The 26509-nt window shown below is 37.5% G+C and overlaps 1 pseudogene; it reads right to left on the bottom strand.

Annotated features, from left to right (window-relative positions):
* Window positions 1–1052: 1052 nt before the first annotated feature.
* On the bottom strand, window positions 1053–2068 carry LOC119525940 (annotated as a pseudogene).
* Window positions 2069–26509: the final 24441 nt, after the last annotated feature.

The raw sequence follows: 26509 nt of genomic DNA, 5'->3' as shown, positions 1-26509 counted from the left end.
AAGTTTCCTTGTAAGCCTAGTTTTTAAAATGTTTTTATAAAGAAGGGATGCTGGATTTTGTAAAATAACTTTCCTGCATCAATTGAGATGATCCTGTGGTTGTTGCCCTTCTTTTTTTTTTTTTTTTTTGATGTTATGTATTACATTAATTGACTTTCTTATGTTTCATAACCCTTGAATACCTGGGATAAAACCATTTAATCATGGTGTATAATTCTTCTGATGTGCTAATGGATTGTTTTTGCTATTATACTGCTGAGGATTTCTGCACCTATATTCATAAGAGAAATCGGTCTGTAACTTTATTTTCTTATATTATTTTTATCCGACTTTGGTATTAGGGTGATGTTGGCCTCATATAATGAGTTAGGGAGGGTTCCCACCTCTTCAATTTTTTGGAAGAGTTTGAGCAGGACTGGTGTTAATCTTCTTGGGATGTTTGGTAGAATTCACCTGTGAAACTATCAGTCCTGGGTTTTTTTTTGTTGGAAGGTTTTTGATGACTGATTCAATCTCTTTCTTTGTAACTGGTCTGCTGAGGTTTTCTATTTCTTGTAGAGTCAGTGTTGGTTGTTCATGTATTTCTAGGAATTTGTCCATTTCAACTAGATTGTCTAATTTCTTGGCATAAACTTTTCATTGTATCTTCTCATGGTCCTTTCTATTTTTGTGGGGTCAGTACTAATGTCCTACATCTTATTTCTGATTTTAATTGGGTCATCTCTCTTTTTTCTTAGTTAGTGCAGCTAAGAATTGGCCACTTTCATTGATATTCTCAATGAATGAACTTTTGGGTTTGTTAATTCTATTGTTTTTTTTTTAATTCTCAGTTTCTTTTTTCTTTTCTTTTTTTGAATAAGAAACAAACCTTTGTTGTGATAAGTGATTGAGAGTTTGGAGATTTTTTCTGAAGAGAGATTTTAGTCTAATTTTTTTTAAGGAGCCTTTGAACTGCTGCCTCAGGTGGCTCGCAATCTGGCTGAAGTGGCTGTATCAAATATTCTTCAATTAAATGCTGTGTAGTCCATTTGATCTGACTGGTCTTTTCCATTTCACTTTTTGACCTTAATAACCTTAATGAAACTGTGAACTCCAGATTTCAGTTGCAGCTTTTCTCCACTCTATGATAGCTCAAAGAAAGTAAGTTGAAGTTTATCTCCAGCCTCACATTTGACAATAGCATATTGTTCAAGAACCAATACTTCCATCCTACCAGTGTTGTTAATCATCTCAAATAATACCTGATTTTTCCCTTCTGTTTTCTTTTGGACTACTTAGACCCCAATCACAATTGTTCCAAGGATCTGAATTTGAAGCTTATTTATCTCACCAGCTTTTCTGGTAATCTGAGTAGGGACATTCATCTTTTGGTGAGATTTAGCATCAAACACAGGTAAGGCATTATTCACCTCCAGGAAGCCAATGTGACAATAATATTTTGATGTTATAATTATTCTCTTTTGGACAAATTTATCTTTTAGCCTTGTTTTGAAAACTGTTACTAAAAAGAATTCACTCTCAATAGTACTGTAGCATGAAACATCTCTTATTTCCCCTCTTGGGTCTCAAATTTGAATGGCTTCATTGCTTTCAGAACCACGACTATTACACAATCTTTCTACAACCCTTCCTCTCTGATAGATTCCTGTTGGACATCCATCTGTTTCTTAATATGAGGAGAGACTTCTGGTATAGCACATCTTTCCATAACATCATTTCTAGTGGCTGCAGAGGTACCAAGACTCAGTTCAGGCTGACTCATCTTTTCCACTAGCTTTGTTCCTTTTTTCTTTTTATATTTCTTAACTCTTTTCTTGTCCTCCTGAAGACTTTTTGCCTCATGCATATAATTCAACTTCTGGAAAATATGAATAATCTTGATCACAGCAGAGACTGCACCAGCATTTTGAATCATCAAATTAGCTACCTAAGTCCTATTTGCATTCTCTAGCTTGCCTGTGAAGATCATCAACTTATCTATAAGAAAGTACTTAAACCTATGGAGTTCCTCATCAATAATGTTATCCAGGTCCTTTAATAACAAGATTTCCTTATATTAACTCTCCATTTCACAACTTTGGAATCAGCCTTGCAATTGCTTCTGTTCGTTAAAACCCAAACACTTCTGGAGCCAGTTTTATCAGCAAAGTGGAAGCTCTAAGTAGAGATGGTCCTCATGTTAGTGACTTTCAAATCAAATGTCACTTGGGAGCATCTGACTGGGGAAGCCTGGGCTACAAATATCCATCCAGGATTGATTGAGGAAAGGCTGATGGTGGCCAGAACAACTCTGTTAGCTGGAAAGGCACTTGACTGGCATCTGCTGGTCCTCTGCTCCCAGGTTGCATAGTTTTCAGCTTCTAATTCCAATGGCCTTCTCTTTAAGTGTTTGTGGGTTCTCACTTAACTTCTCCGGGGCAAACTCTGAACTTCATCTCTTAGCTTAAACTCCCCAAACATCTGGTTTCAATGGCTGTCTCCAAAATCTCTCTGGGCATTTTCTCTCTAGGCATCTTTCCTCAGTTTCATTTATTTCTGCTATAATCTTTATTTCTTTCATTCTGCTTGCTTTGGGTTAGTTTGATGTTCTTTTTCTAGTTCCTCCACATGTGCAGTTAGGTCTTTGATTTTAGCTCTTTGTTCTTTCTAATGTAAGCATTGAGGGATACAAATTTCCCTCTCAGCACTGTCTTTGCTGCATCCCTTAAGTTTTGACGTATTGTGCTCTCATTTTCATTTGTCTCAAGATATTTACTGATTTTCCTTGCAATTTCTTCTTTGACCCTCTGATTGTTCAAGAGTGTGGTATTTAACTTACATATTTGTGGGATTACAGATCTCAGCCTGTTATGGATTTCCAGCTTCATTCCCTTATGACCAGAGAAGATGCTCTATATGATTTCAAACTTTCTAAATTCATTGAGACTTGTTTTGTGACCCATCATGTGGTCTATTCTGGAGAACGATCCATGTGCATATCCTGCTGAGAAGAATGTATATCCTGCTGTTTTTTTTGGGAGGGGGGGCAATGTCCTGTATATATCTGTTTTAGGTCTAGTTCATTTATCACATTTTTCAAGTTTTCTGTTCTTTCTTGATCGTCTATCTAGATTTTCTATCTATTGATGAGAGAAGTATAATGAAGTCTCCAACTATTATTGCAGAGGTGTCTATTACTCCCTTCAGTTTTGCAGTGTTACATCATGTATTTTGGGGCACTGTGGTTAGGTGCAAGGATACAGTAGGACCTCGTTTTACATAAACTCAACACATGTGAATTCAGATATACCCAAATGGCAACTGAAGAAAACAAAGGCAGAGAGAGAAAGAGAATGAAGTTTTTAAAAATTATTTCTATAATTAATTCTGTTTATTGTTACTAGAGTGTTTGCCTCATTTGTTAAAAATGTGAGATAGATACATTCGTATAAGAAACACCTACTAAATATGATTTTGCTATTATGCGCACCCTATACAGAATTGGGGAGCATGGCAGCAGCGGGGTGGCTCATGTGGATAGGGAGCAGAATGCTGACTTTTCCAGGGTCTCCAAGCAGCACTGTCCGCTGGCTCACAGATGTCAAGTACCTTCCCAGACTCCCATTGGCCACTGTCAATTTTTGTCCTGTGGGGGAAGGGGCAGAGAGACCTTAGAGTGGTGCGGGCTGCTGGGACAAGTGCAAAAGAGATAATCATAAATTTTTACAACTATTTCTATGATTAATTGTGTTTACTTACTGTTATTAGAGTGTTTATTTGCCTTATATATAAAAAATGTGTGATACGTATTTTCAAGTAAGAAATACTTATTAAATAATGGGGTTCACTATTATGTGTGATTTTTGACTTACATGAAGAGTTCTGGAACATATCAGTCATTAAAATGAGGTCCCACTTTATGTATGATTGTTATTTCTTCTTAGCAGGTTGCCCTTTCAATAATACATAGTGTTCTTCTTTTAATAATACATAGTATTCTGTCTCTTGTATCAGCTTTTCACTTAAAGTTTACTTTGTCCAATATTCGTATAGCCATCCCAACCCTTCTTTGGTTACTATTTGCATAGAATAGCTTTTCCATCCTTTCATTTTCAACCTTTGGGTCTAAGGTGAGTCTCTTGTAAACAATATTTAGTTGGACCATGCTTTTTATCTACTCAGCCAACATGTGTCTTTTGACTTGGGGGTTTAACCCATTGACATTCAGTGCCATTACTGTAAAGGCAGTACTTCCTTCAGCCAATTTGTCCTTTGATTTTTATGTGTCATATCTTTTTTTGTCTCTCTTTTCCTTTATTGCAACCTTTTTTTCTGTATAGTTGATCTTTTGTGATATATCTGACTGATCTCTTTCTCATTTCTATTTCTGTATAGTTTTAAACACTTCCTTTGTGGTTACCCTGGAGTTTATATTACACAACCTACATGTATAACCTACTAGTTTGAAAAGATACCAACTTAGCTTCCATAGCATACACGATCTCTGCTTCTCTATCCCTGTGTCCCCTCTTTATGTTGTTTTTGTCCCACTTTATCTCTTTATGTTTTGCATGTCAGTTATAAGGAAATATGCCTTTTTCTTGTTCAATTGTATTCTGATTCTTATATGAATTAAAGAGTAGAACTGTATTATGAGGATTCAGTACTATTGGGTTTTGCATTTACCCTTTTAGTTACACTTACTGATAAACTTCACTTCTTCACACTACTCCAAGCCACTCTCTCCTGTATTTTCCTTTCAACCTGCAGAACTCCCTTTGGCAATTCTTTTAGGACAGACCTTTTGTTGACAAACTCTCTCAGTTTCTGTTTGTGAACAGTTTAAACTCTCCTCACTTCTGAAGGAGAGTTTTGCCAGATAAAGATTTTTTGGCTAGCAGTTGTTCTCTTTCAGTACCTTAACTATATCATACCACTGCCTTCTCATCTCCATGGCTTCTGGTGAGAAATTGGCACTTAGTCTTATTGAGGACCCCTTGTATGTGACAAATTGCTTCTCTTGCTGCTTTCAGAATTCTCTCTTTATCTGTGGCATTTGACATTCTGATTAGCATGTGTCTTAGAGTAAGTCTATTAGGATTTATTCTGTTTGGAGTACTTTGAGTTTCTTGAACATGTATATTTATGTCTTTCATAAGAGTTGGGAAACTTTTATCCATTATCTCATCAAATATTCTTTCTGCCCCTTTTCCCATCTCTTTTCCTTCTGGGACACCCATGATGCATATATTTGTATGCTTCATACTGTCACTCAAATCCTGAGACACTGCTTAATTTGTTCTATTCCTTTCTCTCTGTTCTTCTGACTGTATGATTTCAATTGTGCTGTCTTCTAGTTCGCTGATTCTTTCTTTTGCCTGTTCCTATCTGCTGTCATATGCTTCTAGTATATTTTAAAGTCTCTTCTATTGTGTTTTTCATCCCCATTTCTTTTATGTTTTTCATACTTTCAAATTCTTCTTTATTCTCATTCATTGTCTTGTTAATACCCTCTATTTCTTCATGCTTATTTTCCTTCACCTTGAATTGACTTAGGAGATGTGTTTGAAGATCTTTGATCAGTTGTTCCAACTTATGAGTCTCTTCTGCCATTTTAATTTGTTCCCTTGACTGAGCCGTATCTTCCTGCTAAGAAAATAAGAAGTATGGCTTGTAATATTTTGCTGATGTCTAGGCATCTGATTATCTTGATTAATTAACTCTGAAGGTCCATATCTCCCTCTTGTCTAGGGTTTTATTGTTGTTTGGATTTGTGCTTTCTGTGCAAATGTTTTAGCCCCTTCCTTTTCTCTGTTCCTTTCCTGGGAATCTTGAACTGTTCTGTTTGTTTTTGTTCAGATTTTCCCCCTCAGCTCCTACAATTTGTTTAAATTTGTGCCCCATTTTCCTTACACTTTTCAGTTCTGGGACCAGTCCTATCTTACATCAATTCAGTTTAAACTCCTCCCTTTTTTACTATAAGGCTTTTCTGCCTCCAGTTTCTTCCCTATTAGAGTATCCCATCCCATGGAGCCAGATGGGGTCAATCCAGAAAAGTGGGTCACTTCAGAAAAGTCCATTTTGCCTTTAGGTAGTATAGCTGACAGAATCTGGATAGAGTGAGGATAGAGCAATTCCTGCAAGCCTTTCTATCATCATCTCTTTTTTGTTGTTGTTGTGTGTGTGTGTGCATGCACGCGGCACCCCTGGGGGCCCTTTTGCATGCAGCACTCCTCAGTGGCTTGTGTTCCATCTTGGATCTTTGAAGACTTAGCTCCCTGTGCCTGGATATGTGTGGAGTTCTAACTTGCAGCTGCAACTCACTCTACAGTCTCTGCCAGTAGTGGGAAGGACCCAGGCTGTGCTGTCTCTATGTGACTCCCAAGCTTCCCTGGACCAAGTGAGAGTGGGGGGAATGGGAAATGACTGGCAGTCTGGGATGGAATTCTCTGACCTGAGATTTTTCTGTTTCTTCTATTCAGCATTTGTGGAGTCGTCCTTTAGCGTCTACCATCCTCCAGAGGTCTCAGCAAGTGGGATTTTTTTCCTTTTATTCATTAAATCTCTGGAGAGGCTTTTTCAGAGGATATCTTATGTAGCCATGTTGACAACATCATACAAATTTTATTTTCATGCCATACACCCAAATTAATTTCAAATGGGTTCAAAATACAAATTTTAAAATATAATTAAATCAGATGCACTTCCAGGTTGGTGGATTACAGGCTACTTAAATCTTACTGTCCCATAAAAGCAATGAGAACAATGGCAAAATATGTAAAAATAATAAAAAAAATATTAGCACTTTGGAAACTAACCAAAGGCTCTCAACAATCCAGGGACTTTTATTCAAAAAAAAAAAAAAAACAGTTAAATCTCATAGTAAGAACAGCGACCTTTTTGACATTTTAACTTGCCTTTTTCCCATCCTACTCTCACAAGCTCTATGTTGTCTGTGAAATGAGCATTCTAGCAGCCAATGGAGGGGGGCAGAAAAGATTCAGAGGTTCCTTAAAAGCCTCATCTCCAGAGAATTGTCACTATTTGCCCAGTCTAGGAGTTCCCTGGAAAAGCCTGATTCTCCAGCCTTATCTTTATTTGATCAGGCTCGAGAGTTCTTCAGTGACATAACTTCTATATGCAAGGCATTTGTTGAAAATAATAAGCAGTGACTGAGGTGGTGATACTAGTTGATGCAAACAAGAAGTTGGCCAAAAAACGTATTAAACTACTCCATTTGAAAGGCAGAGGCTGGAATCATGGGTTAAAAACAAGCTCTTACAACATGCTGTCTAAAAGACAACAAATTATGTTCAAAGACACAAATGCTTGAAAATAAAATATGGGAAAAGGTAGACCATTCGAACAGTAACTGAAAGAGCATTAAAGAGGATATATTGATATTGGACCAAACAGACCTTAACACAGTGTTACTAAGGACAAAGAAGGACATTTTATAGTGACAAAATGGTCAATCTATCGAGATATAACAATCATAAACATATATGGAACTAACAAAGGAGTTCCAAAATACATGAAATAAAAAGTGGCAGAATTGAAGGGATACATACACAATACAGTAACATCATTGGGTATTTCAATACACCACTTTCAATAATGAATAGAACAACTAGACCAAAGATAAACAAACAAAGAGAAGACTTGAACAACACTATGTACCAACTATGTACCAACACTATGTACCAAGCAGGTTTCATTCTTCCCATAAAGAACATTCGCATGGAATATTTTCCAGGATAGACCATAAAGTAGGCCATAAAAATCCTCAATCAATTAAAAAGATAGAAATTGTACAGTGTATGTTCTCCAACCACAAAGGAAAAGGAATGCAACTAGAAATCAGTAACAGAAGGAAGTCAGTAAAATTCACATTATGTGGAAATTAAATAAGAAACCCCTAAATAACCAATGGGTCAAATCTGAATCACAAGGGAAACCATAAATTACTTTACAAATGAAAGCAACATAATATACCAAAATTTATGAGAGGAAGCTAAAGCATTTCTAAGAGGGAAATACATGGCTATAAATACCTATATTAAAAAAGAGGAAGGATTTCACATTAGTAACCCAATTTTCCACTGTAATAAATAAAAAATATAAGAGCAAACCAAACCAAAATACTAGAGATGGGGGATTGAAGAGTGGCCACTAATGTGTACAGGGTTGCTTTTTGGGGTGATTAAAATATTCTGGAATGAGCTAGTTGCACAAGTCTAAATATTTTAAAAATCATTAAATCTAAAAATTAAAAAAATAAAATTTACGGTATGTGAATTACATTTCAATAAAGATGATTTTCATTAAAGCCTATTGACCAGGAGGCATGTCAATGACATATTATCAGTGAGAAAAACAAGCTAAAAAATAACATATTTTTAAATTCCAGAGTCCAGTTCTACAGAAGAAGAGAACAACTCTGGTTTAAAATACAAGTTCAGAGGGTCTGCAGAGTATCCTAGCATTAAAAAAAAATTAATGTCTTAATTGGTCAATACAAGACTACAGCATTTATTCCTATAAGTAAAGTGTTTCATTTTGTTTTCATTTTGCTATATATCAGATGTCAAGATTTTATTTTGAGTCACCTGATTTAGCAAATAAAAATACAGAATGCCTAGATAAAATTGAATTTCAGATATACAAAGAATAATTTTAAAGTATGACCTACGCAATATTTGACCTAGAACTCTTCTGTTTATATAGTTTAAGTAAGAATTTAGTAGCCTATCCATCTATTTTACTTCTAGGTACCCCATGATCTACTAGCCAATACCATACATCTCTGTGAGTCAGACTACTTTGATTGCTGCTTTGAGTCTGCTGTCCATTATGGTAGCCACACCCACCTTGTCTTTGGAGATTAAGTGCCGTCACTTGACTTTTGCCAACCCAGGATATGATCATCTCCTTGTGTTTAAGGATCCAAGCTCAGTGACAGCAGTTCCCACAGTAAAACCAGACGTCCAGAGAAGAGTGACCACAGAGCCCTTCAGGGATGATGCATTTAGTTTCACAAATTTATTCCTTACAGTCCTGGTGAAAGGTGTGTTCTCTGGACATTGCTGGGGTTGATGAACAGGCCATACACGATAAATCCACTCTGGATAACCTCATCTACATTTTACCAGAGCAGATCTGGCATTCTGACCTCAGGTAATGTCGACTACCTTTCAGTCCATGTTTCAGCCAACCACCGGAACAAACTATTAGAGCCCTTTCTGACTCCTTGAGCTACAACATGAATTCAGAATCTCAGCAAAGAGGGCTCCTATCAATAAATTCAGCCTGATCCAACTTTATATTCCTTCCACCATTATCCCCCACCCTTAATGTCCATTCCCACACATATTCTCCTGATTCTGTCTATATAAATTGGAGAAATGTTGCAGTTCTCTTGGAATATAGTGGAGAATCTAGGGTCTCAATGTCTCCATGGTATCATTATCAACCTGTATGTTCCCATTCCAATTTTCATGATCCCATACCTTTCCAATCAATGCCATCAATTTAACAGCAGACACCCTGCAAAGATGAGAATTTAGTTTATGTTCTAATTCAGTCATTCATACAATGGGACGCTGGGTCTGGTTTTCAGAAATCTCATGTCTGCAGCTACCCGAAATAAAATTTTCTTTCAGGGCACACACAGACATTCTCACATCCTTCATGTGGTGCTTAAGTTGCATATTTGAAATCTTCAGCTCATCCTTTTTTATAAGTATCTCCAGTGCATTTAGGAACAACCAGCCAACATCATTATACTTTTTTATGCCACAAAACTCTGTTGAGTTACCAAAAACACTCTCACCTAAAGCCTTGACTCCTATAAGCTTTTGGGTAGCCATATCCAACGGTGATATTTTTAAGTATCTCTATTACCAACTCATGCCATGGACTATCAGTGCCATCTTGATTGTTAGAAATGCAGTTATCAGTACCACTGAGTCTAATCATATTAGAGAACCAATCTCAAAATCCCCAGAACCAATCCAGAAACCTCATCCTTAAGATTCTGTTTCCCAAGAACCACTCCTGGTACCAAAGCTGTATTAGTAGGGTTCTCTAGGGAAACAGAAGTGACAGAAGATATGTGTAAATATTATAAGATTTTTAGAAGAATTCTCTCTCTCAATGGTGGGGATGCAAAAATCAAAATTCTGCAGGGCAAGCTGCATGCTGGGAAATCTGATGAAGGTTTTAAATAAATTTCCCAGGAGAAGCTGATTGGCTAAAGTAGACATGGAAAGTCTCTCTCCTGACTACTGAAATCATCAATACTCCTTTTAAGGCCTTCAATTGACTGGATGAGATGTCTCTTATTGTTGAAGGCAATCTCTTTGACTGACTCTAGATATAATCAGCCAAAGATGCAGTCAACTCATGGATTTAAGTCCATGAAATTCTCTCACAGTAATAATCAGGCCAGTGCTTGCTTCACCACACAACTGGACACCAAAACCCAGTAAAGCTGACATGTGAACTTAACCATAACAACATCTATACTAAAAATAATTCTTAGTTTATTTGAAATGCAAATTTATTGGGATGCCCTATATTTTACCTGGCAACCCTAATTATTAACAAACTAGAAACATCAAGACAATCAACTGCAAAGTGTTGAAAACTTAAAAAGACATTTCATTAAGGTGAGCAGAAAAACAAGACACAATAATTAATAGCGACTTCCCTAAATAGCAACAATAATTAGTTGGAATAGACAGTGTGATAAAAGAGCTATACATAAGGGAAAGGAAAAATATCCTAGGTGCAAACTTATCAAGGTTTCTTCAGGACCTATGTGAAAGCAACTAGAAATTTTCACAAAGTTTATAAAACGTGATTTGAATAAATGAATATATATTTATATATTCATCCCTATCTGGATGGGAAAATTCAGTATTTAAATAAGCTAATTTTTCTCAACCTAATTGATATTTTACAGTAATGCATGAAAAATCCCAGTATAATTATTATGGGGAAATTGACTTAGTGAGGTTAAAGTTTATCTTTAAGTATTAAATGTTAGAAATGTTAAAATATCTCAAAAAATTAACAGCTTAAAAGGGAGACTTGCCATATGAAATGGCACTGTACACTTTGGAGGAAAAAAGCAGAGCCAAATGCTTACTTTGCTCTAGACTAAAAACTGCAACCCAATGGGCTAAAAAATTGAATTATAAAGCACAAAATCATTTCTGCACAAATGATCCAAAAGTATGCCTAGTGAATACTCATTATTATATATTCTTTGGACAGCTGTGTAGAAGAAGCATTACAGGGCTATTAATTCTTCCTTCCATCAGCCCATTTAGTATTACTAGCCTCCATAAATCTTTGATTATCTTCTACATAGAATGAACAACTACTACTTTGCCTCCTATTCAGGATGAACAAACACTACCTTAATAATTTCAAATACTGCTCAAGAAAATATTTTAATGCAAATTAACTGGGAATACTCACCAACCTAGTTTCCTCATCTCAAGAAAAAAAATCCAGAAATGAAAATTATAAGTATCCCAATAATTAGGATAATAAATAACTACTGCTCTAAGAAATAATTGTTTCAACAAGCATTTATCAAATGTTTGCTAAACTGTCAGGCATTGCCCTAAGTGCTTTTACATGGATTACTTCACATATTCCTCACTATATTTAAGACATGGGTTCTATTATTACTTCTAACTTTTCATCATGAGGACAAAGTGAGCCAAGAAATATAAAAAAATAATTTGCAAATTGGAAGCTGGCATAAAAAGATAAGGGCTGATTACAGACTTGTTTCTAGGTCTACCTAAACACTTTACATATCTCATCTCCTTTTCTTACTTAGAACCTATATACCTGTCTACCAGAATGTGAGTCACAGGAATAAGCCCTCTTATTGGCTCAATTTCACTCCCCATGTTCAGTTGCAATTCTTTATAACCAACATGTCACCAGGGAGTTCAGATTTCATGTTGCTACCAAGGCATGGCAACCCTGGCAGAGCTGGCAGGAGGACCCCTCCCCAATCCCAACTGTGTCATGGAAAATCCAGATCTCAGGAATGGATGGCAAACCAAAGTCTAAAGGGAGATGTGGTGTGGTCAGCAGACCTTGGGAGGTAGCTCCAAGGCAAAGCTGCTGTCCGACTTGCTGTATCTGACAATGTAAAGTCCTCCCTGTGAAGATGTGGTTTTTCTCTTGGTTTAAATGTTGCAACGCATCCCACATGAAGGATAAAATTATCTCCCTAGAAAACTTAAGAAAATCAAATGAAAAACACTAAGAACTCAAAAGATCACCCAGCAAGGTAGGCAGACAGAAAAGTATAAGCTCTACATGAACCACAAGCATTTAAAAATCTCCATGCACAACAGAAAGAAAAGAATGTAAATATTTTTGTAATAAAATAGAGATATGGACCCCACCCATTCAGGGTTCACATACTTCTGATGAGGCCTTAAACAGAAATGTTGAATGTGTCATCGTAAACTGGAAGGAAGGTGATCTTTTTTTTAAGGTGGCAGAGAATTTGGCAAAATTATGTCCTGGTGTCAGATGGAAGGCAGAATTTGAAAGCGATGAGCTGGGATAATTAGTTGAGGAGATCTCCAGACTACGTCTGGAGGTTGTAGCCTTGCTTCTCCCTGCAGCTTACAGTAAAATGTGACAGGACAGAGAGAAGCTGAAAATTGAACTTTTGGGTACAAAGAAATCAGAAATTTGTTTGGAAAATTCTGGGCTTCCAAAAAGTGAGAGCCCAGAAGCTACAGCCCCACATGAGTATTTAACCAACCATGGAATCCGACCACCATTTCAGTACAAGCCAAGATTGGAGATGGAGTTATCCAGAAAGGATTTGTGGAAGGTCCTATTGTCTGATGTTCTGACACCTATAAACTGCATGTCAAGCCTACAAACTTTCTGCGGGATGTACAGACAGAATCACTGCCAGTCTGGACTGGAGGGGACAGAAGAAACAAATTGAAGGAAAAATTTCTTCAAAGATAGAACCATGGAAATTGAGATCTGGAGTCAAGAAATCTCCGACAAGGAGAGCAGAGCAACCTATGCACGTGGAAAGGGTAAGTTTGCCCCGGAAGCAGAGTGCAGGCCTTTCCCTTAGATGCTGTTGTAGTCTGCCAATGCTGCCGGAATGCAAAACACCAGAAATGGATTGGCTTTTATACAGGGGATTTATTTGGTTACATAGTTACAGTCTTAAGGCCATAAAGTGTCCAAGGTAAGTCATCAACAATCGGGTACCTTCACTGGAGGATGGCCAATGGCATCTGGAAAATCTCTGTTAACTAGGAAGGCACATGGCTGGTGTCTGCTCCAGAGTTCTGGTTTCAAAACAGCTTTCTCCCAGGACGTTCCTCTCTAGGCTGCAGTTCCTCAAGAATGTCACTCTCAGTTGCTCTTGGGGCTTTTTTCATCTCTTAGCTTCTCCAGAGCAAAAGTCTGCTTTCAACAGCTGTCTTCATACTGTCTCTCATCTGCAGTTCCTCTCTTCTCAGCTCCTGTACTGTACATTCTTCAAAGTGTCCCTCTTGGCTGTAGCAAGCTTGCTCCTTCTGTCTGGGCTTTTACGGTGCTCCAGTGAACTAATCAAGGCCCACATTGAATGGGTGGGGCCACGCTTCCATGGAAATTATCTAATCAGAGTTATCACCTACAGTTGGGTAGGTCACATCTCCATGGAAACACTCAATCAAAGAATTACAATCTAATCAACACTAGTATGTCTACCCACACAAGATTGCATCAAAGATAATGGCGTTTTGGGGGACATAGTACATCCAAACCAGCACAGATATTCAAGAAGAATGCTGCCACCCCAGGCCCTAGAGAGGGTGGAGCACATTCCCCGGGGATGGAGGGGAGCCTGGCCACCACCCCACTGTTCAGAGGGGAGAGCCTGGCTACCACTCCACTGTTCAGAGAGAGGAGAGCCTTTGCCCCAGAGAGACAGAGTCTGAGTGGCACCCTGATGTTTGAGAAGTGTGGGGCCAAGAAGGTGGTCTCCCATTGCATGGATATGTTGGAGCACTCACCCCAGTGTTTGGAGAGAAAAGGGCTGCTGCAAAGGCCCTTAGAAAGGGTTGGACTCCCTTTCTCTCAAGTCCCAAGGATAAAACATCATTCAATAAACGACTCTCAGACTTTGAAATCCAATGTAGTTTGCCCTGCAGGTTTTAGGAACTGTTTTGGTCCTGTGAACCCTGTTTTCCTCTCAGTTTCTCCTTATGGTGATGGGAATGTTTATCCTATTAATGTCTCTCATTTGTATATTGGGAGTAGGTAACTTGTTCTAGGTTTCAGAGGTCCACAGCCAGAGGGGAATTTTGCTTTAGGACAGACCATGCCTGTAACAGATTTTGATGGTATCCTGTACTTACCTATTGTTACTGAAAGGATTTAAGTTTTCGTGACACTGTGATGGGATGAATGTATTTCATATATGGAAAGATCATGTCTTTTGGGGTCCGGGGGGTGAAATGTACCAGTTTGGATGCAGTATGTCCCCCAAAATGCCATGTTCTTTAAAGCACTTTTGTGGGGGCAGACATATTAGTGTTGATTAGGCTGGAATCCCTTGATTGAGTGTTTCCATGGAGATGTAACGCAATCAACTGTGAGTGAAACATTTTATTGGATAATTTCCATGGAGATATGAACTCCACCCATTCAGGGTGGTTCTTGATTTAATCGCTGGAGTCCTGTAAAAGAGCTCACAAACAGAAGGACCTCATAGCAGCTGAGAGGGACATTTTGTAGAGCAGCTGAGAGGGACATTTTGGAGAGAAAAGGTCTGCTGGCGAAGCTAAGAGAGGAACCCAGATGCTCAGATGCAAGGAGCCGGAGAAGCTAAGAGGACAAAACACCACAAGAGCAACATTTTGAAGAATGCACAGGAGCTGAGAGGAGCTAGAACACAACCCAGGATCATCAGATGCCAGCCCCATGTCTTCCCAGCCAGCAGAGGTTTTCCGGATGCCACTGGCCTTCCTTCGCTGAAAGTATGCTTGTGTTGATGCCTTAATCTGGACATTTTCATAGCCTCCAGACTGTAAATTTGTAATCAAATAAACCCCCTTTATAAAAGCCAATCCATTTCTGGTATTTTGCATAATGGCAGCATTTGCAAATCAGAACATAAACCAATTAAGATCTGCAAAGAACTGCAATGAAAAAGAATCAGAACCTGCAGGAGGGTTTCAAAGGAGCAAATTAATGCACACGGCCTGAGTTCCTGCACATGTGACCCCACAATTATGAGATATCAACTGCTCTCAAATTATATTTACACTTTAGAGTCATACGCTTTAAAAAAATGATTGGAGCAAACAATACTAGAGCTCATCTACAACAATAAATTGGTTAGAATTACTCAGAAAAGGAGAATTAGGAGGGACACTTGCCACAGTAAATTGTACACTAAAAGGACAGTATCAAGGGAGGCTTAGGTCTTGACACAGATCAAAATCAATGTGGCACTGGGCACATCGGATGTTTGTGAGTGAGTCCTGGAGGGAACAATTTAATATTCACATCTCACCAGACACTCAAAAATTTTTCACATTGGAGAAGGAGTTGTACTTCAAAACATGCAAGCATTAAAAGCTTCTCCTGGAGGTATATCCATGAGGCTCTCCTAAGTGATCAAAGCAAGTTGTAAAACAAAGTGTATAACATGATCCTGTATCGGTATATATAAAGGAAACAAACCTCACCTAATTGTATTTTGAACTGGGATGTCGTTATGAGAGCATGGAATACTGTGAGGAAGGTTAGCACCAGACCATTTAACCTGGTTTTGAAAGGGAGACAGAAGTAGCGGAAAGGTCCATGGAAGATCACTACCTATTTGTTTCTGTACATTTGCAGTGTTTCACCAGTTAGGATGAGTAAGTGATACTTTTGTAATTAAAATATCAATAAAACACATAATAAAATGAATATTAACTCACTGTGCGCTCTCAACTGAGTCCCTCAATTTCTCTATGCCTCATATTCTCCCATTTCCAAAAATCAAATCCTATTGGCTCTTTGAACAACAACAGCAACAGTCCAAGAACTGTGCAAAACCTATATAAATGAAAGTATAAAATGTTTCTGAGGGAAGTAAGAAAACCTTGAATCAAGGTATATATCCACATTTCTCGATAGCAGTATTGTGCATTGCAAAGATGCTGATTTTTATTTTATTTGTAGTTTAGGGTAATTGCATTCAAAATCTCAGTCTTACACTCTGAGGATAGTGCTATTCAAGAGAACTTTGGGCAATGACATAAATATTCTACAACTGAGCTGCCCAATACTGTAGCCACTGGCCATGCATGAGATGTGATTAGCACAACTGAGAACGTGAATTCTTAATTTTATTTAATTCCAATTCAATTCAAATATAAATAGTTACACAGGTTTAGTAGCTCCTGAATAGGGAAGTAGAGCTTTGAGGAATCGACAAAGTGAAATTAAGGAGGAAAAGGTATTTTTCATGCTAGAAACTAAAATGGAATTGTAAAACTACCAAATAAAAATTGTAAGGTTTTTGGCTCATAAATGGACTTAGAAAAAATACTAAAATGAAATACTGTTGGGCAAATTGAATATATGTGGAAAAGTGAAACTTAAATAAATCAGCACTTATAAATTAACAGGTAAATTCATTTTGCATTGGTTAAGAATTTGAATTTAAAAACCTAATACAGGATATATCTGTTGATCTAGAGGGACATTTGTGGCACATTTTATGTGAGATAAAATAGAAAAATTAAAATGCATGTATACAGATGGGCATGTCTCAGCATGCACTGAGGTGTGCAGAAGTGTGGGTAAACACCAGTGTGGAGGACACACTGCATGACGTGGAGGAAGAGATGGACAGTGTATGTGTGTGCATATGCATACATGTAAGTGGCTTTGTGTCTTTTTGTCGGTCTCTCTGCTAACAATGGTTGCCTTAGGGATTGGCCAGGGAGGAACAGTTGCTGGGAGAGAGATCAACAACCTTTTCTTCTGTATTTCTGCACTCTTTCTCTAGTCACCTGAGCATGTATAATTCCTGTAATGAAAGGCAATTTGATTCTAAAACGGCAGGGAAATGTGTGCCTTTTATTTGCTCTACTACCCTTAACTTCTCCAACTTCTATTTTTCACATTTGGAGAGAAAATAACATCTGCTAATGAGAACAATTACAACAGCACTGATTTACTGAGTGCTGTCTCCACGTCAGGCACTGTGATGTGACTGTAGGAGGATTCTCTCCTTGAATCTTCTCAACAGTCCATACAGCAGATATAATTACTCCATCCACCTTGCAAAGTTGTCACAAAGGTCAAGGGTGAACCCACTTGAAGATACTTTGACACACTGCAAATTCACCAACACATTAAGGTGTTACATTATTAATATATGATTTTAATCTTACAAACTCACATCCACTAAGAACATGTTATGTTCCTGTTTAAAATCCACATACCTATTGGTAATGTGAGTGCAGGGAACCATCCTTCTCTAAGAGCTGTGGTTTGAGATCAGTTGTAAGCAATATTACAGTTCACTATAACTAAAAGTTTTCTAGGGCATTTGGGGTTACATTAAGGGAGAGAAGACCCAAAGCAAGGATGCTGCCTGACACATCCTATATAATCATGGGTGTAATGTATGAAGATGTAGTGGGTATATTTTTAATTTTTTTTTTAATTATTAAATATACAGTATTCACCTGATTTTAATAATGCATTGCAAATGCATAAAGGATATTATTATCTGCTTAGAAAACACAAGCTAAATTGAAATCTGTAAAACCTACTAAGATAATTGAATCAGGTGGGTACAAACAAATTTATACATTTATAATTTATAGATAAGTAGTGATCTTAGAAAATATGGTGAAGAAATTATTCACGAAAGGAAAAAACTAAGAAAACTGGAATCAATCTATCAAGAATTGTCATAGAACTATAAGGAAAAACCACAAACATTTACTAAGATGTATGAAAGGAGATGTGAGTGAACAGTTATACTCATATTGCCAAAAGGGAAAAAAATTTATATTCGTAATGGGTTTTTATTTCCTAAATTCAATATAGTATATTTTTTTTACAATTACACTAAAAATCTCACTGAAATTTTTTTTTCAAATTTGACAAAGTAGTGTTAGGTTCATCCAGAAGTATAAAAGGGTATGTATTCTGACAAAATCTCAAAGGGTGAGTCTAATGAAGAACATTTGCCACACCAGACACTAATTGGTTTTACAGTTAGAATAACTGGCCAAATGTGGTATGTGCTCACATAGGTCAATGGCACCATATAAATGAATGAAATAGCTGGGAAAGTATCACAGTATCATAAAACCCCTAAAAGACAGAGATATGTGGTTCTTAAGAGCTATATTTCCTAGAGAATGGCAAAGTACCAGGTGACTGATTGTGTGTGGATTCCTCATTTAATCTTCACTGCGATCCTTTGAAGTAGATAATTTATTAGTTCTAGATCAGTGAACAACAACAATGGTCAAATGAGGAAACTGTAAGTAAGCACACAAAATTAAGGATGGTTGTCATTTTAATATGATGTCTCACAAAACAAATTCACTGATGATACCTTGACTTCTCTTTGAAAACACCAGAACTATCAGGATGAGTGCTAGGAACAAACCTGCTAATTGGCTGGGTTTAAGCTCAATGGTTACATTGTAAAAAGATCTACCAAAATGTTCAAAGAAGTGTGGCTGCCAGGGCAAACCCAGACCAGTTGCCAGCGAAGTTACGTGAAAGTGTTTACCTGAAGGTCCAGGTACCAAAGCAGAGCTAAACAATCCAGGTCACTGCCAAGTGAGGAAAGGTCCCTAAAGCAACTCTATAGCACTATTTGCAGTATCTAATACTTAAAAATTATGAAGTTGTGCTTTTAACATCATAATTAAGAATAATCATGAAGAATACAGATAGCATTGTCTACTTAGAAATTCTAATTCATTCATTCATTCATTGAACAAATGTTTATGTAATAAACTACTATGAACCTGGCACTATTTTAGGCTGTTGAGAAACAGCAGTGAACAAACAGAAATTGTTTTAATATATACCAAAAAACTCATATCTAGCACAAAGTAATTGTTATATAGGCATTTGTTAAATGCAATATACACACTATACAGAAAAATCAGTATTTTACTTATAGATCAGCAAAAATCCATCAAAAAATAAAGTTAGGGAAAAAATAAAACTGTAACATTGATAAAATCTAAAATGCCTAGATTAAGCTCTTAAAGATTCGTTCTGGATTAATATTTAAAAAAAAAACTAAACGAACATTTACTATGGAATGTAAAAGACTCGAGTAAGTGGATATTTATTCCAGGAATTTTCCTAAAAGGGCAAACTAAAACTGGAAGTATCTTGTTTTTCCTTAAATTAATTCAGAGTTTCAAAGTAATGTTATTAAAAATTCCAAAGGACCTCTTTGAGGGGAAATTTGACAAGGAGATGTTAAATTCATCTACAAGATAACCAGCTAAGCAAAAAAAAGGGGGTTACTGAAGGAACATGTCTTAAGTTCCTTCATTTCAAACTGAATTATATGGCAATAGTAATTATCTCATTGTGGTATGGGAACAGAAGTTAATGCGCAATGCAACAGGAGTAGTTAAGGTGAGTGAATTGGGTATTTGGGGAACAAGAGCATATTAGAGCCTCTCTTTACAAGTAGTACAAATTGCATTCAAAATGGTTTAAAGAATTACAATTTAAGACAAGAAACCACAATCACCTGTTGACCTAAAACATTTTCTAGTACGTATTGTTAAATTAGACGAGCAAGTTAAAGAGGGATCTATATAGTATCGTCCCTTTTCTGTTATATCCAATGACAACCAAGCCCCCAACCCTTTGCAGATGTTTTCACTGTCACTCTTTTATTATTTTGCTTGATCAAGACAGAGAGCATGGAAAGATGTGGGCCATTTATTAAAATTGCTCACTTCAGGCATATAGGAATAGAGGTGGCAGTGGAAGAGGAGATTAACCTTGTCCATTATGCATCTTTGCATGGTTTTACCAACTTCAATTAGTATGCATTTTTTTCCTAATTAAAAACATCTCAGTAGAGGTGTGTGTATATTTTTTAATGATACATAATGCAGATGACTCAAGCAAGGCACGAACCTCTCCAAGCTTCAAGTTCTTGCATCTGCATAAAAGAGACTTTACCTACTTTTACAAGTAACAGCACTCAAACTAAACATTTCCCAAGTGCATATTCATGAGTCAGACACTGTCCTCAGGGCCATTATGTCATTTACTCTCACAAAAATCTTACGAAAGACACAAGGTCATTAATTCAGGGACGTCACACAGCAAAACGGTACAGCACAGACAATGAAACCTGAGAGTCAAGGCTCAAATCCTTGCTCCATCACTTACTACCTGAATTCTCTATGCCTCAGTTTTCTCATCTGTAAACTAAATACAATAGTATCTATACCTCATAGCATTGTAATGAGGATCAAAGGGTTATTATATTATAAACCATTTGGAACAGTACGAATTGTGATACTTGTAATGAAGGGGTTTGTTATTATTATACTTATTTCATGGATTTGTTGTGAGGAACAAATGAGGCAATGTTCATGAAAATATTATAAGAAATTGTAGATCTACACATATTACTGCTAATATATTCCCTATGGAATAATATATTGTGTGTACATTTCGGTGTTAATGGTTTGTCGCAAAAAAAATATTTTTTTTAAATGGAGTCAAGATTTACTAGTAAGTTTCTGTTCATTACCTTCTCATAATTTAATCCCCATTTTATGAATTTTTTTTCATTAATGGAATGGTGACTCTAGAGAAAAGAGCAACACTGGAAGAACATGAATAACACATATTATATGAAAAATTCTTATATCCCTCTCTTATAAACTCATATAGGAAATTCACTTGAATAGTTGGTCTGAACAAAAAGAATTCATAGTTTTAGAATTTATAATTTACTTTTAGGTTTTTTAGTCACCAAATGGAGAGCAGATTAGAATGGGTTAAATAGAATTAAGAAAGTTTTAGCACTCTGAAATACAGACATGCAGTAACATGTCTGGCAGTGTTATTTACTTGCATTATTTCTCACTCTCTTTGTCACATGCACTAGTGCAGACCGAGTGGCCATGCTACACGCCACAAAGGATCATTTTCTGGATCACTGGCATCCATTTTTCAGCCTGATATCCCAAAGCCACACCCCACTGACTCAATTATATGCTTAATTATATCCTTGAAATCCAGCTTCAAGAAAAATAATGCCAACCTTTTATTGAGAACCAAGAACTTTTCTATGCACTTTATATAAGTATCGCCTTCAATCTACACCCTATGGAACAGATGGTATTATTATCTACTTCTCACAGATGCAACGACCAAAGCTAAGAAGTTACTGGTCCAAAGTCATAAGGCTACTAAGTGACAGAGCCCAAGTGTGAACCCAGTTTTCTCTGACTCCAAAACACATGCCCTTTACATATTTAGTGCACGGTTCTACAATTGCCAGTTTCTCTCTCTTCCCCCTCTATCATCACCAATGATGTCAAAGTAGCCAAATCTAATCTTTTCCTTTTCTGGTCCACAAGTCCCTTGCCGTCTCTACAGTATGATATTCTTTTTGCATGAGCCTCCCCTTTAGACACCATGACACAGCATTCTCATTTCTTTGGCAAATTTCCTATCTCAAGCCAGATCCAGCATACTCAGCTCACCCAAATGTGGGTCTTCCTCAAGGTCCAGTCCTATGTCTTCTGCACTCTATTTCACACCATCCTTAGGTGACTTCATTGCACTACCAAAACCAGATCAGCCCCACGCTTTCAGTAGTATGCTCATAGTCATCAAATTCCACACATCCAATATGAAATGCCTCAGGCTTCATTCTGAAACTGCTCCTTTTCTGGTGCTGTCCACAGCTCTTATTGGAATAACCGCTTTCCTTGTCACCTGAGCTCAAACTTACATTCATTTTGGATTTCCTCCAACTTAATCAGTTTTCCAGTCCTGCCTCCTCTTGTATACACATCCCCACCTGCCTTTCACAATGTGCCTCCCTTCCCACTGCCTAAATAAAAATAAGAGTATCCAAATAATTCTCCCTATTTTCATCCTCTCCCCAGTCCCATACACCTCACACACTGCTGATAATTTAGTCTTTCTTAATTAAATGCTTGCATTAATTTATTTTTGGATGAAATAAAAAAGGATGATTGAAGACTCTTAACTCATCTCCCTGGTATAGCTCACATATTTTGTTTTGGTTAAACTATAAGTTGTAAGAGACAAGATAATTATGTAAAATGGTAACAGTGGAGATAGGTAGCATTCATTAAGCACTAATTGTATATCAGATACAGTATAATCACTTTAATTACCACAACAACCCTTAAAGGTAGGTTAATATTATTATCCCGATTTTTGCAGATGAAGAAACAGAAGCTCAGAGGTAAAAGAATCAAGGTTTAAATCTAGATCACCTTGTCTGATTCCAGGGTCTTAAGGCTTACTCACATGCTACATAGATTTCCCACAAATGTGGAGAGGTTAAGAAGCATAGGGGCACATAGCATGATGACTGTATCTCAACTGGGAAGTCAAGAAATAGCCAAGACTCTGTGAGGTTGACAGGTAATTTTCCAGGCTTACAGCAGGCACTGGGACCCCTTTTGCCATTGTTTTCAATCAGTGGGAAACAGACAAACCCACAGGTGAGTCATCAAGGATGGAAGCAAAACATTTTTCAAATGATGTTGACCGGAGTAAACTCTCTCTCACTCCCCTTCCAAAGGCACCTTTCTGAAGTGTGCTGGGAAGATGAGAAATGGGTTAGGAGATTTTGAAGCCAAAACCTACCAAGATTCCCTCTAGCTAATAAACTTCCCTTTAGATCAGATCAACCTTTACTTTCACATCAGATCTCTATATGCTAGAGCTCTGTAAGGTTGGAGATGCACTCTACTCCAGCATCTGCTCTTGTCTAGTACTGTTCCATTTAATTCAAAGAATTTCATGTGCAGGCCAGGACACAGGGAGTAAATGAGAGAGAAATGGTCCATCACAGTTTTTAAAAAGAAACTGGAAGGTGGGAGATGGAATTTAAGTATCAATATGGAGAGGAATCTCAAGGCTTGAAGGAAGTGGTGAGGGAACCACAGATTTGAAAAGACACAGTCTGTTTCTTTCACTACAACACAGACTGAGCACCAAGGATACGCTAGGAATTTTGGGGCCACGCTCTTACACATCTATTATCTCTCATAATCCTCTTCACAATCCTATGATGCTAGCACCCAGGGCCACGTTTCAGATGAGGTGACACAGAGATATTAATCAAATGGTCCAATGTGACCCACCAAGTGCATGAGGAAGCTGCAATTCAAACTAACTGGATCTGAGGCCAGAACCTGAAGTCCTTCTTTTGTACCTCAGCTGTTTGTAAAAAGAAATTGATTCTGATTTTATGAATGCTACTTCTTCCCTCTCCTTTCATATGTTTTGGCTATAACAGCAGTTGTTTATAAACGGAGAACTGACATTACTTTCAGACATAAGTGTTGAGCTTTCAAAAAAATCCAATTCCCACAGGTCTGAAACAGTCTTTAAACAGACTTTCCCAAATTAAATAAAGTATGACAGATGGCAACATACCGTGAGCAGAATATAATAATGATGTAAATAACAAAATACAAAATGTGGCATTCATTTCACAAAATTAAAGCCAGTTTTGAAGGTTACTCTTTTTGAATTTACATAAAAGCAGATGACAGAGACTGGATCCAAAGTGATTTCAACAGGCTAAAATGAGAAAGTAGAAAATTCATTAAGTGAAAGTCAATGTGGCTGAATGTGAACCCAGTAACTGGGCCAAAACAAAATAAAACAAGCAGAAGCATTGCCTAAGTACAGGATTAAAGACATGTGACTAACCTACATCTTTTTTGAAAGTGGGATGTGTAATTTTCTGCAAACTCAGAATGAGTCAACAGTGTGATGAAGTTGCTGAGTAGTGATAATGACTTTAGGTTATATCAGAAGTATACTCTGTAGAACAAAGGAGAGAATAGTCTCTATTCTGTGATAGCCAGCCCTTGCTCTGACTTGGTTTGTAATTCTGTACTCTGAGATAATGTTGACAAGCTCAATTACATCCAGACTTGAGTGATCAGGATGGAAAAGAGTCTGGAAGTTTTTGACAGTGGATGGACTGAGGTTGTTTGGAGAAGAGATGACTTAGAAGGGGCAATATTAATGTTTTCAACTATCTGAAAGGCTATTAAGTGGAAAATAACGTGGTTCAAAAGAGACAAACTCAAAACCTAGCTCACTTGGTGAAAATCATGAGGAATTAGATTTTGGCTCACTATTCAAATAGTCCAAAAGCATCCTCATGAGATAATGACTTCCAAATCTCTAGAGGTCAGATGACCACTTATCAAAATGAGATTGGTACTTTAGAGAGAAGGTCAGATTGTGTAATTTCAAAGGTAATTTCTGGTTCTGAGTCTCAGTATTCCTTTCAGTCCTGCCCAGTAGGACACAGCTCTGTCTTTTGTTATTTATGGGGACTCTCCCTCCTAAAGTCAAATTTGCATAAATACGTGGAAAAGGAAAACACACACACAAAATCAGGCCACCTAAAGGTAGGACTAAAATTGTTTTAGCAATTGTGTCTTTAGACAAAATCCCTCTTGTACTAGGGATTGTTAAAACAACATGCGAACTACAAAGAGTTGCATTCTCTATATTGCAGAGTACAGAAAGTGTATTAGGGTTGGCTTTTGCTAGGAAGAAAAGAACCCTGAACACACGAATCTAAGGAGAAATGTGGACAATTCTACATGCCTAGCAGAAGAGGCTGTTGGCATGAAATTGAGCCAATGAGTGAGGACTGGAGCCAAGCATTTGGAAGGCCAGCAGATGAAGGCAAAGAAGATTCCTCAGAAGCTGAAGCTGGAAGAAAAGGGAACAGAGAAATGAATAAATGAGACTTTGCAACATCTCTGAAATATTGTGAACTAGAGTTGATGAATGGTCCAGGTTCCAGAGTCCAAATGTGGAGTCGTTTGTGGGTAGGGTTAACACTACATTTGCTTGAGAAAGCATGAGAGGATAGAGAATCAATCACTGTTTACGTCAGAATATGTGGAGTAAAAAAAGGAATTAAAATAATCCGAAAAGAGTTAGAGGCAAATGATCATTTCATGGAAGTTTACCAGGTTTAGGGAAGCCACTGAGAACCAGGTAACACAGAATGACTCATGAGTCTCAGTAGCAACCAGTGACACAAATTGAGTTCTGGGAATGGAATTTAGTTTTACTTAGGTGGCTTTAGAAGCCTTTCCAAGAACTCCAGAAAAAAAAAAAAAAACAAAAACAAAAACCTGTTGAAACAAAGCTTGCCTGGCCCAGTGGAGAGACCTGTTTTGTGGAACTATGAAAACAACCCATTGCACTTATTTATGCAATGCAAAACAAAGAGGAGGAGGAGGGAGGGGGAGGTAAGTGAATGTACAAGTACTGAATCCCCAACTGTGTTTCAGGCAATGTGATAGATATTTTCATAGATACTGTCTCATTTAATCCTCACATGAACAATATGACAAAAGTACTCTTATCTACACAAAAAGAAACAGACTCACAGAAAAGTAAAGTGACTCGCCAAGGACTGCACAGAAATAAGAGGAAAATAAAGCCAGGTTTCAAATCCAGGTCTCCATGACAAGCTCACAGAATGGTTGATACTGGAAAGAAAATGTGAATGGAAAAAAGAAATTGGTGGAAAACGCAGTGTAGTAGAGGGAATGGACACAACACTCTGTGGTTATATAAACAGAAGGCAAGAAAGTGACTAAAAAACTACTTAATGGACATAATATGAAGAGAAATTGGCAGTGCCTCCCAAGCCACTTTCCAATACCTGAGCCATCATCACGGACTTCGTCATAAAGGGGACACATTAAAGACAAACTGTTCTGAAAATAACAACAGTTGGCAGCTTTATCACTCAGCAGCTCACCTAGTTTTCCCTTCCAGCTCTTAAGAGCAACAAAAAACAGCATAAGGCACTGGCAAACAAAGGGGAAAACAACCCAAGTGGAAACTGGACAAACTCCCAAGAAAGAGAACAAAGAAATAGCAATAGACTCAGGGAGTCAAGTCAGAAAAAAAGCCAAAGTGGTAAGTGAAATGCAGCTTGTAAAGACATAAAAGGGAGACAATGATCACTGAAGAGAGCAATAGGGAAAATACCTGTTTCCCTGGAGTGGTGTCAGAGGGAAGCTGTGAAGGGTTGGTACACAAGTACCTGAGTCTAGACACCAGAGCTTTTAAAAGGGAGCTGGATATTTTAGGAAGTAACTTGCATAATATTCTGACAAATACAGTGATTCAATAATACAGATTCCCAATTACGGCTGCCGGGAAACAACAGTGATGCGAAAAGGGAGTAAAAGCTGCTGTCTGGCCA

Source organism: Choloepus didactylus (assembly GCF_015220235.1).
Source record: "Choloepus didactylus isolate mChoDid1 chromosome Y unlocalized genomic scaffold, mChoDid1.pri SUPER_Y_unloc2, whole genome shotgun sequence".
Classification (NCBI taxonomy): Eukaryota; Metazoa; Chordata; class Mammalia; order Pilosa; family Megalonychidae; genus Choloepus; species Choloepus didactylus.
Note: the sequence above shows the minus strand (reverse complement) of the source record. Positions and strands in the feature narration are given on the sequence as shown.